This window comes from Sycon ciliatum, chromosome 11 (assembly GCF_964019385.1).
Source record: "Sycon ciliatum chromosome 11, ocSycCili1.1, whole genome shotgun sequence".
Classification (NCBI taxonomy): Eukaryota; Metazoa; Porifera; class Calcarea; order Leucosolenida; family Sycettidae; genus Sycon; species Sycon ciliatum.
The window spans coordinates 8,867,527-8,880,589 of record NC_088653.1 but is presented as its reverse complement, the minus strand read 5'-3'; positions in this window follow the sequence as shown (position 1 = coordinate 8,880,589).

The window sequence follows — 13,063 nt, the reverse complement described above, 5'->3', positions numbered from 1 at the left end:
GGGTGAGACTGAAGCTCCTCGAGGAGAACCTGTCTGAGCTCGTCATGATGGCTGCTGAAAAAGACGAGAGGATCAGTGCCTGAACCTGGCAAAGAAAACTTTTTCAAAAAACCACGCACGGCACTCGAGGTGGGCTGTTTGGGCTGCCTGGATCGTTTTGCACTTGGCTCCGCCATCGTCACGTCACCTCCAGCACTGCCTACAACATACTGAGGAAAAATCTCCCCGTACAGCGTATATGAGGTCGGCTATCACACTACAATGAAACGTGTACTACAGTACACCTTGTGTTGTACTGCGTCTTTTCCGCAGGGCCACTGAAGGCCGCACGCTCCGCGTGCGTATGCGCGCATGCGCAATATGTCACTGCACATCTACGATGTGCGAATCAGGGAGTAGTACGTATTTTACTACTCCCTGGTACGAATGCACCGAACGTGCACAAGTGCACGTTCGCCACGGAAAAGAACATGATGACATTTATGGCATGGCAGGGCCAAAGGTCAAACCCTGGGGGAGTCCCGGGGCCAGACCAAGCGCGCCCGACACAGTGTGCCTTATTTAACCTAAAGGTCAAAGGTCAAACCCTGGGGGAGTCCCGGGGCCAGACCAAGAGTAGTTAGTGCGGGGCAGGTTCTGGTGCACTTTTTGACCTTTGACCTTTGGGCCAAATAAGGCACACTGTGTTGGTCGTGCTGGGTCTGGCCCCGGGACCCCCCAGAGTTTGACCTTTGACCCCTGCCATGCCATAAATGTGCCATAAAGGTTCTTTTCCGTGGCGAACGTGCACTTGTGCACGTTCGGTGCATTCGCACCGTGGAGTAGTAAAATACGTACTATTCCCTGATTTGCACATCGTAGATGTGCATTGCATGCAGTGACATATTGCGCATGCGTGCATACGCACGCGGAGCGTGTGACCTTCAGTGGCCCTGCGTGTGGAAAAGACGCAGTGCAACACAAGGTGTACTAGTACACGTGTCATTATACTACTCCCTGATTCGCACTTCGTAGATGTGCAGCAAACAAGTGAGTTCACGTGCCATGCACTCGTTGAGCTCCAAGATCAGAACTCGGCTCAACGTAGTACTTGAAGTCACCGTTCCCATTACGTCATGTACATTTACATACACTCTGTTGAAGCACTGAAACATCGGTTTTCGGGGAATTCAACATGCGAATTTTTGAACATTCGGCGAAAAGATGGGTAATTTCTTCAAAACCACTGTTTTCGGCGAATTTTTCGCCCGGCCGATTTGGGAAATGCCAACTATTCATGCATGTACATTAGATGCATATTTCTATTTTGATCGGGATACAGTAAGAATCAACCGGCTACGCCCGGAGTATCATGCATTAAAACAATTATTGAAGGGGTGTCACAGTGAAGCAGTGTTGCTACGCACCACAAATCCCCTCTGCACTGTACCGAATCTATACTGGAGAATCCAGAGTGGCCAGCAAAGAGTCACAACCCGCGGGTATCCAGTCACACTAAGGCATGTCCACCATTCCCCACATATTCACCATAACAAAACACAATACTGTTTACTATAATACACTTTTATTTAAATAATTGACTTGGATGAGTCTGTAGAAGAGAACACAATGCACGCACACGCACGCATGCGCGGACACACACACGCACACACGCACACACACACATCTAGGTTATAGTGCTATACACGTATCTAGGGTTTAGGAAGCACGAGAATATGTCGAAGCACCCACACATACCCCTTCATGCAGTGTACTTCAGTAGCCCAACACGTTACGACCGCTCAGGACCATCACAAAACACATTACGACCGCTCAGGACCATCACAAAACACTACACACTGTTACTACACTGCATACACAGTTACTACACTACGCCTGTTACAAGTACTTACAAATAATTTTGAAAACAAATGGCACATCCCGAAGACGGCAGCTAGCTCCAGACCTTCATACATACGTCATCATCATCTGTAAAACCAAGCATGAGCGCACACAAACACTATTAGTGTCACGAATACGGAAGCAGGGTAAGACAAGAGGATACGAAACAAGTAAGTATCGCTATAACGAGGGGGTAAGTATACATGTAGACAGAGCAGTGCTTACTTACAGGGTCCGGATACGCTCCATGGCGTCCCGGTAGTCGGACTGCAACAGCAGCCCGACTTGCCGGCCCTCCCAGTAACGGGCCCGATGGGCCGCACCCGCCAGGTGTGCGGCCACGGCCTGGCCTCCCACCAGCCTTTCTCCACTGTAAAAACGAAAGAAACCGCAGAAAGCACAGTGTCATAGAGCTCTTTTGTTGGGGGAGAGAGCTAGGAGCACTGCACACTTACCATTTGTCGCAATATATGATAAGAAAGAGGCGGCGCTTGACGCACCGCCTCAGGTGCTGGAACAGGGGTATTACCCCTGTCAGCTCCACACCGCAGTGGCAAGTGAACGCCATACTGTAAATGTAATGATACTGAAGTGAAGGTGTGAACCGCAAAGCAAGGCCTTTACCTTCTTCCTGTCGAATTCGCTCCCCAGCTGCATACCGACATCACCCGCTAAAATCCAATCATACCAAGTAATGCAAAGGTCATCAGTTGACCTTTTGGACTTTTCAACTCTTATCCAAAACCACCAAGAGGAAAAAACCAGGATGAAGAAGACGTCAGTTGTAGAAGCGTTTGTGGAGGAGTTGTTACATTATTCTCAGTAAATAGATATGGCTGATACATTCGGCGTAGACTTGGACGACCGGTCGTGGTCTCTCACCACGGGTCCTTTACTAATAGAAAGATGGACGCCAATAAGAACTGTTGTGGAGTTGGCAGATCAAAACGCGCAGCAAGAAATTTGGCACGTCGATGGTAGACTCCATCGGGAGGACGGACCAGCTCTTGTTGATAGTAGGGGAGTGTCCGCCTGGTGCTATGGAGGTCGCCTTCATCGCGTTAATGAACCGGCTTGGATAGGACGGGGTAGCATAGAGTACTACCTCAACGGCGCCCGTCATAGAGCCGGCGGTCCTGCAGTCAGTTATTATGACGCCACATGCGGTATTCTACGGTGGTATCACCACGGAAGACTCCACAGGTATGATGGCCCTGCAGTGGAAACATTTTCAGACCTTGGTGAAGACTCTGAGGGGTTCTACCGACACCGCGAAGAGTGGTATTGGAATGGCGTCAGACAAAGGATCGGCGACGGCCCTGCTCTGACGGAGAGATTTGATGGCGCCTATTTGCTGGAAGCCTGGTATGTCCAAGGGCGTCTACACAGAGTAGACGGACCAGCCAGGATCACTCGGAGTGATGATGGTATCACCATCCAGTGGTATTATCACGACCGGCTCCACAGGGAGAATGCGCCAGCCGTGATACGCAGGGAAGGTAACAACCGTGTACGGGAGTGGTACCGATACAACCTTCGGCATAGGGAAGATGGGCCTGCTTTCATCTCTCAGGAGGAGGGTATCTATCAGTGGTACCTCAACGGGGTGTATTACGGTGACCACCATCAAGACCAGGCAATACACCCCATGGAGCTGCAGTACATCAATGTAGTGCCTACTAAGGTAGACTCGTCAGCAATAAGTCATGAGCCCATTTGTGTGATTTGTCAGGATACCCTGGACCGTCCTCTATCCAAGTTGGAGTGTGGTCATGAATTTCACTTCCACTGTATCAAGGAGTGGATCAGTTCTGCCTCCAGCCCAACTTGCCCAACCTGCCGCTACTCCATGACTGCTGAGGACTTGGTTGAGTTCTTGTAGTAATACATGACACCGCTGCGTGTAGGCGACTACGAATGACCAGTCATGTGCTACAGATGGACACGGACACGCCACCCTAAGTAGCCATGAGCGGCTATTTGGACAAGGACAACAAAGCACCTCGTGGGTGGCCAAGGTTGACACTAGCCACAAGTCTGGTCGCTCAGTTGAATAAGCTGGGTGTGCCCATGAAGACCATGCAGAGGACAAGACAGACTGGAAGAAACTGTGCAGCTCGACACTCGAGGACAAATCAGTATCAGCAGCTACTACACCTTGCTGATGATGCTCACAAGACAGAAGTGGGGAAAAAAACTGAATTTCTTTATTTAGTGCTCAACTACGCGAAATGTGTTATTATTATTATACATGTTCAACTGTAATCAGTCTGGCTGACTGCCATTCTCTACCATACATTACCGGACACTGTTGTGGTTGTCGTCGTTATCGTCGTCGTTGTTGATGTTGTAGTCGGTTGTTGTCGTCGTTATCGTCGTCGTTGTTGATGTTGTTATTGGTTGTTGTTGTCGGTTGTTGCCGGTTGTTGTCGTCGTTTGTTGTTGGTTGTTGTTGGTTGTTGTTGATGTTGTAGTCGGTTGTTGTCGTCGTTATCGTCGTCGTTGTTGATGTTGTTATTGGTTGTTGTTGGTTGTTGTTGTGTGTTGTTGTCGGTTGTTGTTGGCTGTTGGATGTTGTTGTCGGTTGTTGCTGGTTATTGTTGGTTGTTGTTGGTTGTTGTTGTTGTCGGTTGTTGTCGGTTGTTGGGTGTTGTTGTCGGTTGTTGGGTGTTCTTGTTGGTTGGTGTTGGTTGTTGTTGGTTGTTGTCGGTTGTTGTCCGTTGTTGTCGGCTGTTGCTAGTTGTTGCTGGTTGTTGTTGTTGGCTGTTGTTGGTTGTTGTTGGATGTTGTTGTCGGTTGTTGTCGGTTGCTAGTTGTTGGTTGTAGTTGGTTGTTGTCGGTTGTTGTTGGTTGTTGTCGGTTGTTTTCGGCCGTTGTCGGTTGTTGTTGTTTATTGTTGGCTGTTGTTGGTTGTTGTTGGGTGTTGTTTGGTATTGTTGTCGGTTGTTGCCGGTTGACGTTTGCTGTTGTTGGTTGTTGTTGCCGGTTGTTGTCGGTTGTTGGGTGTTGTTGTCGGTTGTTGGGTGTTGTTGTTGTCGGTTGTTGGGTGGTGTTGTTGGTTGTTGTTGGTTGTTGTTGGTTGTTGCCGGATGTTGTCGGTTGGTGTTGGTTGTTGTTGTCGGTTGTTGTCGGTTGTTGTCGGTTGTTGTTGGTTGTTGTTGGTTGTTGTTGGTTGTTGTTGGTTGTTGTTGGCTGTTGTTGGCTGTTGTTGTCGGTTGTTGTTGGTTGTTGTTGGTAGTTGTTGTCGGTTGCTGTCGGTTGTTGTCGGTTGTTGTCGGTTGTTGTTGTTTGTTGTTGGTTGTTGTTGGTTGTTGTTGGTTGTTGTTGGTTGTTGTTGGTTGTTGTTGTTTGTTGTTGGTTGTTGTTGTCGGTTGTTGTCGGTTGTTGGGTGTTGTTGTTGGTTATTGTCGGTTGTTGTCGGTTGTTGTCGGTTGTTGTGTTTTAACCCTTTGCGGTGCATCAGTCATTAACGACTGATATTGTGTACATACCGTAAAACTGTCGTAACTCCATCGATTTTAGTCCTGTTGCACATATCGAAATATGTAGATTAATCGTTATTTTGTTCATTATCCAGGAGGATGTTGCTATGATTCAGTACCATTTTTTCGCATAATGAGACAAGTTTGTGTAACGTTAGTGTGACGTGGGTATGCTGATTGGATGCGAGGTGGTGAGAGTATGCTGATTGGCCGATAACAATTAGTGGAAGGGATAAAGTAATGCGCTGCTTGTGCAGCGTAACCAAACACATGGTCTGTGGGAAACACCCTAGTAAAATAAATAAAATAATAATAACATGAATGCCACCGGCACTTGAGAGACTCGAGCCCCGCCACCTTGTTCAAATCGGACTTGGTAGCTTCGTATTGGAACTTAATCTTCTTCTTTTTGAGGTATGACCGTACAAAACGCGCTTGGAGTTTTCATTTATTTTATTTTTTCATTGCAACTTTTTTAGCAGATGTCCACTCGTGAAACAACGGTGAATCTGGAACGAATAAATGGTCCATGCCAAAGGCATGACGAGTCTCGAAGTCTTCACATTCATGATGGAACCTTGTCATGATTGACGCATTCCTTGATGGTGCGCACATGAAATCAACCTGGCTCATCTTTTCCAATTCCATTCTTTTCACATCCTGCAACCCATACCCTACTAGTATCAGTGGGGACGCTAGAATCAGAAGAGGCAAGGCAGCACTCTTCCGTGGATGTATTACTCGACACAACACCACCCATACTTGTTTTCTAGAAGTTTTGAATATAATGATATATTGCAGTAGGAAGTAGTATACAGTCAAATAGGATAGGATAAGAATGAATGATCAGCTGTCTGATAAAGAATGCAGTTCATTAAAGACTTATTGGAAGCTCTCTACCAGCTGATCGTCTTGTTGAACGGCGACACTGCATAATGATATGAAGCTCTCAGTTAGCTGTTTCAGTTCCGTGGTAGAAAGTGTCATGTGCGCGTCCAGAGCACGATGAAAACATCTGGGCTCCACGTGGATGCAGACGATTGGAGCAACAGTAAGACGTACCTTCAACGCCTGCTCGTCAATGTCGAGGGAGACTGCCCCGGGGTAGATGAAAACATCTTGTTCCACATCCAGTTCGAACGAGCTGGTCGGGACTAGCTTGCTTTCACCGTTGATGTACACCCGACATTGACCGTCGGACGAACGTGATGGGTAGAAGTTGGTCTTGATCTTCTCCACACGTCCTCTTCGGAGAGTGTCACGGAGCGATGGACAAGTCTTGATCAAGTTCGTAATGATGAACTCAGTGGACTCATTCAGGTCGATGTAAACCTGCCCTTGAGCATCTTTGCGAGCTGTTGCCGTACTACCACAGGCTGGTAGAGCTCCTGAAGGGAAGTACATCTTATAACCAGGCTTGTAGAAGGATCTACCTGATGACTTGTAGGACAGTTGCATGTCCTCCTGAAACCCATCCACCACAATCTCTTTGTGGAGCTTGGTAGGAGCAGGTGGCACATAGCGACGCTTAGCCGGTACTGCGTTCGAAGAGAGCACAACTTGAGGAGGGTCAGCAGGAAGAGCGGAATTCTTCCTCACCCGTCGCTCGTAAAGGGAATCCATCTTCCAGGAAGCGAAGGCAGAACAACTCATCAGCACTGTATTCGATGAACGAATGACTCAACTACAGGACAACCATCTGTATTTATACAAGTCAGAGACGGGGGCGGATTGAAATGTTAAAAATATGTGTCAGCTAGATCAACCAATCACCATCAAGCCCGACACAAACATTTGCCCAATCAGCATTGAGCCCGCCAAAAACATTTGACCAACCAGCATCAAACTCACCAAAAACATTTTGTCCAGTCAGCGGCATGCCCACCAAATAATTATCTCATCTTAAAGATTCCTTACATGATACAGCCACTTTAGTGAACTGATACAGTATGGAAATAAGATCAAAGTCAAACGTGTGCAAGTTCTGAATCACGTGATCAAGTGAATAGGTTTCCCAACAATAGGCATCAATCAATGATGTCATAAGAGATGTATCAGATGGAGATAAAATCAGCAAATTCGTACGCAACGTGGACAGTTGAGATGATGACACCATCCTGGTCGACTCCATGAGATGCAGTACATATAGGAGTGGAAAATGCTGAGGAAGAGGTTTCATGATTCGACTGAACCTCAACCACGATACATTGCTACGAGGTAAGTAGGAACGCAGTTTACGTAGTACATCCACATTCGTATCGTATACTATGCAGGATAATGCTATAGCATAGTTTAAACTCTTGTACAAACAGGATTTTTTCATCGCAAGTAACTGCTCCCGAAGAGGGTGTACGCAAAGCTGATCGGATAAGAGTTCAGTTTTCGAAAGAAAATGCAAAAGATGACGATCCACACCGCATAACCGCTCATGTACAGCGTAACGCTTCTTCATCAAACTACATCTCCTATGCACATCATCTTCAGGGAAGTAAATCACCGCCATGACAAGTCCACACGAAGAACACACGTATCTTCCTTCATGTAAAACATGATCAAGATGTTGACACTGTTTTTCCTCCCCGTATTGCTCTTTTTCTTCTTCTTTCTTCTTAAATTCAGAATCCATCTTCACTCCTCACCAACATCCTCATTATGACACTATATCCAGCATGATATCTACTTTATATAACCAATCCTATCCAGGGCAATTATCAGGTACAACCATGGGGGTAGATGACCTCATACCCTCTCCGACGTGTTGGCGAGGGTATGAGGTCATCTACCCCCATGGTTGTACCTGATAATTGCCCCGGATAGGATTGGTTATATAAAGTAGATATCATGCTGGATATAGTGTCATAATGAGGATGTTGGTGAGGAGTGAAGATGGATTCTGAATTTAAGAAGAAAGAAGAAGAAAAAGAGCAATACGGGGAGGAAAAACAGTGTCAACATCTTGATCATGTTTTACATGAAGGAAGATACGTGTGTTCTTCGTGTGGTTTTGTCATGGCGGTGATTTACTTCCCTGAAGATGATGTGCATAGGAGATGTAGTTTGATGAAGAAGCGTTACGCTGTACATGAGCGGTTATGCGGTGTGGATCGTCATCTTTTGCATTTTCTTTCGAAAACTGAACTCTTATCCGATCAGCTTTGCGTACACCCTCTTCGGGAGCAGTTACTTGCGATGAAAAAATCCTGTTTGTACAAGAGTTTAAACTATGCTATAGCATTATCCTGCATAGTATACGATACGAATGTGGATGTACTACGTAAACTGCGTTCCTACTTACCTCGTAGCAATGTATCGTGGTTGAGGTTCAGTCGAATCATGAAACCTCTTCCTCAGCATTTTCCACTCCTATATGTACTGCATCTCATGGAGTCGACCAGGATGGTGTCATCATCTCAACTGTCCACGTTGCGTACGAATTTGCTGATTTTATCTCCATCTGATACATCTCTTATGACATCATTGATTGATGCCTATTGTTGGGAAACCTATTCACTTGATCACGTGATTCAGAACTTGCACACGTTTGACTTTGATCTTATTTCCATACTGTATCAGTTCACTAAAGTGGCTGTATCATGTAAGGAATCTTTAAGATGAGATAATTATTTGGTGGGCATGCCGCTGACTGGACAAAATGTTTTTGGTGAGTTTGATGCTGGTTGGTCAAATGTTTTTGGCGGGCTCAATGCTGATTGGGCAAATGTTTGTGTCGGGCTTGATGGTGATTGGTTGATCTAGCTGACACATATTTTTAACATTTCAATCCGCCCCCGTCTCTGACTTGTATAAATACAGATGGTTGTCCTGTAGTTGAGTCATTCGTTCATCGAATACAGTGCTGATGAGTTGTTCTGCCTTCGCTTCCTGGAAGATGGATTCCCTTTACGAGCGACGGGTGAGGAAGAATTCCGCTCTTCCTGCTGACCCTCCTCAAGTTGTGCTCTCTTCGAACGCAGTACCGGCTAAGCGTCGCTATGTGCCACCTGCTCCTACCAAGCTCCACAAAGAGATTGTGGTGGATGGGTTTCAGGAGGACATGCAACTGTCCTACAAGTCATCAGGTAGATCCTTCTACAAGCCTGGTTATAAGATGTACTTCCCTTCAGGAGCTCTACCAGCCTGTGGTAGTACGGCAACAGCTCGCAAAGATGCTCAAGGGCAGGTTTATATCGACCTGAATGAGTCCACTGAGTTCATCATTACGAACTTGATCAAGACTTGTCCATCGCTCCGTGACACTCTCCGAAGAGGACGTGTGGAGAAGATCAAGACCAACTTCTACCCATCACGTTCGTCCGACGGTCAATGTCGGGTGTACATCAACGGTGAAAGCAAGCTAGTCCCGACCAGCTCGTTCGAACTGGATGTGGAACAAGATGTTTTCATCTACCCCGGGGCAGTCTCCCTCGACATTGACGAGCAGGCGTTGAAGGTACGTCTTACTGTTGCTCCAATCGTCTGCATCCACGTGGAGCCCAGATGTTTTCATCGTGCTCTGGACGCGCACATGACACTTTCTACCACGGAACTGAAACAGCTAACTGAGAGCTTCATATCATTATGCAGTGTCGCCGTTCAACAAGACGATCAGCTGGTAGAGAGCTTCCAATAAGTCTTTAATGAACTGCATTCTTTATCAGACAGCTGATCATTCATTCTTATCCTATCCTATTTGACTGTATACTACTTCCTACTGCAATATATCATTATATTCAAAACTTCTAGAAAACAAGTATGGGTGGTGTTGTGTCGAGTAATACATCCACGGAAGAGTGCTGCCTTGCCTCTTCTGATTCTAGCGTCCCCACTGATACTAGTAGGGTATGGGTTGCAGGATGTGAAAAGAATGGAATTGGAAAAGATGAGCCAGGTTGATTTCATGTGCGCACCATCAAGGAATGCGTCAATCATGACAAGGTTCCATCATGAATGTGAAGACTTCGAGACTCGTCATGCCTTTGGCATGGACCATTTATTCGTTCCAGATTCACCGTTGTTTCACGAGTGGACATCTGCTAAAAAAGTTGCAATGAAAAAATAAAATAAATGAAAACTCCAAGCGCGTTTTGTACGGTCATACCTCAAAAAGAAGAAGATTAAGTTCCAATACGAAGCTACCAAGTCCGATTTGAACAAGGTGGCGGGGCTCGAGTCTCTCAAGTGCCGGTGGCATTCATGTTATTATTATTTTATTTATTTTACTAGGGTGTTTCCCACAGACCATGTGTTTGGTTACGCTGCACAAGCAGCGCATTACTTTATCCCTTCCACTAATTGTTATCGGCCAATCAGCATACTCTCACCACCTCGCATCCAATCAGCATACCCACGTCACACTAACGTTACACAAACTTGTCTCATTATGCGAAAAAATGGTACTGAATCATAGCAACATCCTCCTGGATAATGAACAAAATAACGATTAATCTACATATTTCGATATGTGCAACAGGACTAAAATCGATGGAGTTACGACAGTTTTACGGTATGTACACAATATCAGTCGTTAATGACTGATGCACCGCAAAGGGTTAAAACACAACAACCGACAACAACCGACAACAACCGACAATAACCAACAACAACACCCAACAACCGACAACAACCGACAACAACAACCAACAACAAACAACAACAACCAACAACAACCAACAACAACCAACAACAACCAACAACAACCAACAACAAACAACAACAACCGACAACAACCGACAACAACCGACAGCAACCGACAACAACTACCAACAACAACCAACAACAACCGACAACAACAGCCAACAACAGCCAACAACAACCAACAACAACCAACAACAACCAACAACAACCAACAACAACCGACAACAACCGACAACAACCGACAACAACAACCAACACCAACCGACAACATCCGGCAACAACCAACAACAACCAACAACAACCAACAACACCACCCAACAACCGACAACAACAACACCCGACAACCGACAACAACACCCAACAACCGACAACAACCGGCAACAACAACCAACAACAGCAAACGTCAACCGGCAACAACCGACAACAATACCAAACAACACCCAACAACAACCAACAACAGCCAACAATAAACAACAACAACCGACAACGGCCGAAAACAACCGACAACAACCAACAACAACCGACAACAACCAACTACAACCAACAACTAGCAACCGACAACAACCGACAACAACATCCAACAACAACCAACAACAGCCAACAACAACAACCAGCAACAACTAGCAACAGCCGACAACAACGGACAACAACCGACAACAACCAACAACAACCAACACCAACCAACAAGAACACCCAACAACCGACAACAACACCCAACAACCGACAACAACCGACAACAACAACAACCAACAACAACCAACAATAACCAGCAACAACCGACAACAACATCCAACAGCCAACAACAACCGACAACAACACACAACAACAACCAACAACAACCAATAACAACATCAACAACGACGACGATAACGACGACAACAACCGACTACAACATCAACAACAACCAACAACAACCAACAACAAACGACGACAACAACCGGCAACAACCGACAACAACAACCAATAACAACATCAACAACGACGACGATAACGACGACAACAACCGACTACAACATCAACAACGACGACGATAACGACGACAACCACAACAGTGTCCGGTAATGTGTGGTAGAGAATGGCAGTCAGCCAGACTGATTACAGTTGAACATGTATAATAATAATAACACATTTCGCGTAGTTGAGCACTAAATAAAGAAATTCAGTTTTTTTCCCCACTTCTGTCTTGTGAGCATCATCAGCAAGGTGTAGTAGCTGCTGATACTGATTTGTCCTCGAGTGTCGAGCTGCACAGTTTCTTCCAGTCTGTCTTGTCCTCTGCATGGTCTTCATGGCACACCCAGCTTATTCAACTGAGCGACCAGACTTGTGGCTAGTGTCAACCTTGGCCACCCACGAGGTGCTTTGTTGTCCTTGTCCAAATAGCCGCTCATGGCTACTTAGGGTGGCGTGTCCGTGTCCATCTGTAGCACATGACTGGTCATTCGTAGTCGCCTACACGCAGCGGTGTCATGTATTACTACAAGAACTCAACCAAGTCCTCAGCAGTCATGGAGTAGCGGCAGGTTGGGCAAGTTGGGCTGGAGGCAGAACTGATCCACTCCTTGATACAGTGGAAGTGAAATTCATGACCACACTCCAACTTGGATAGAGGACGGTCCAGGGTATCCTGACAAATCACACAAATGGGCTCATGACTTATTGCTGACGAGTCTACCTTAGTAGGCACTACATTGATGTACTGCAGCTCCATGGGGTGTATTGCCTGGTCTTGATGGTGGTCACCGTAATACACCCCGTTGAGGTACCACTGATAGATACCCTCCTCCTGAGAGATGAAAGCAGGCCCATCTTCCCTATGCCGAAGGTTGTATCGGTACCACTCCCGTACACGGTTGTTACCTTCCCTGCGTATCACGGCTGGCGCATTCTCCCTGTGGAGCCGGTCGTGATAATACCACTGGATGGTGATACCATCATCACTCCGAGTGATCCTGGCTGGTCCGTCTACTCTGTGTAGACGCCCTTGGACATACCAGGCTTCCAGCAAATAGGCGCCATCAAATCTCTCCGTCAGAGCAGGGCCGTCGCCGATCCTTTGTCTGACG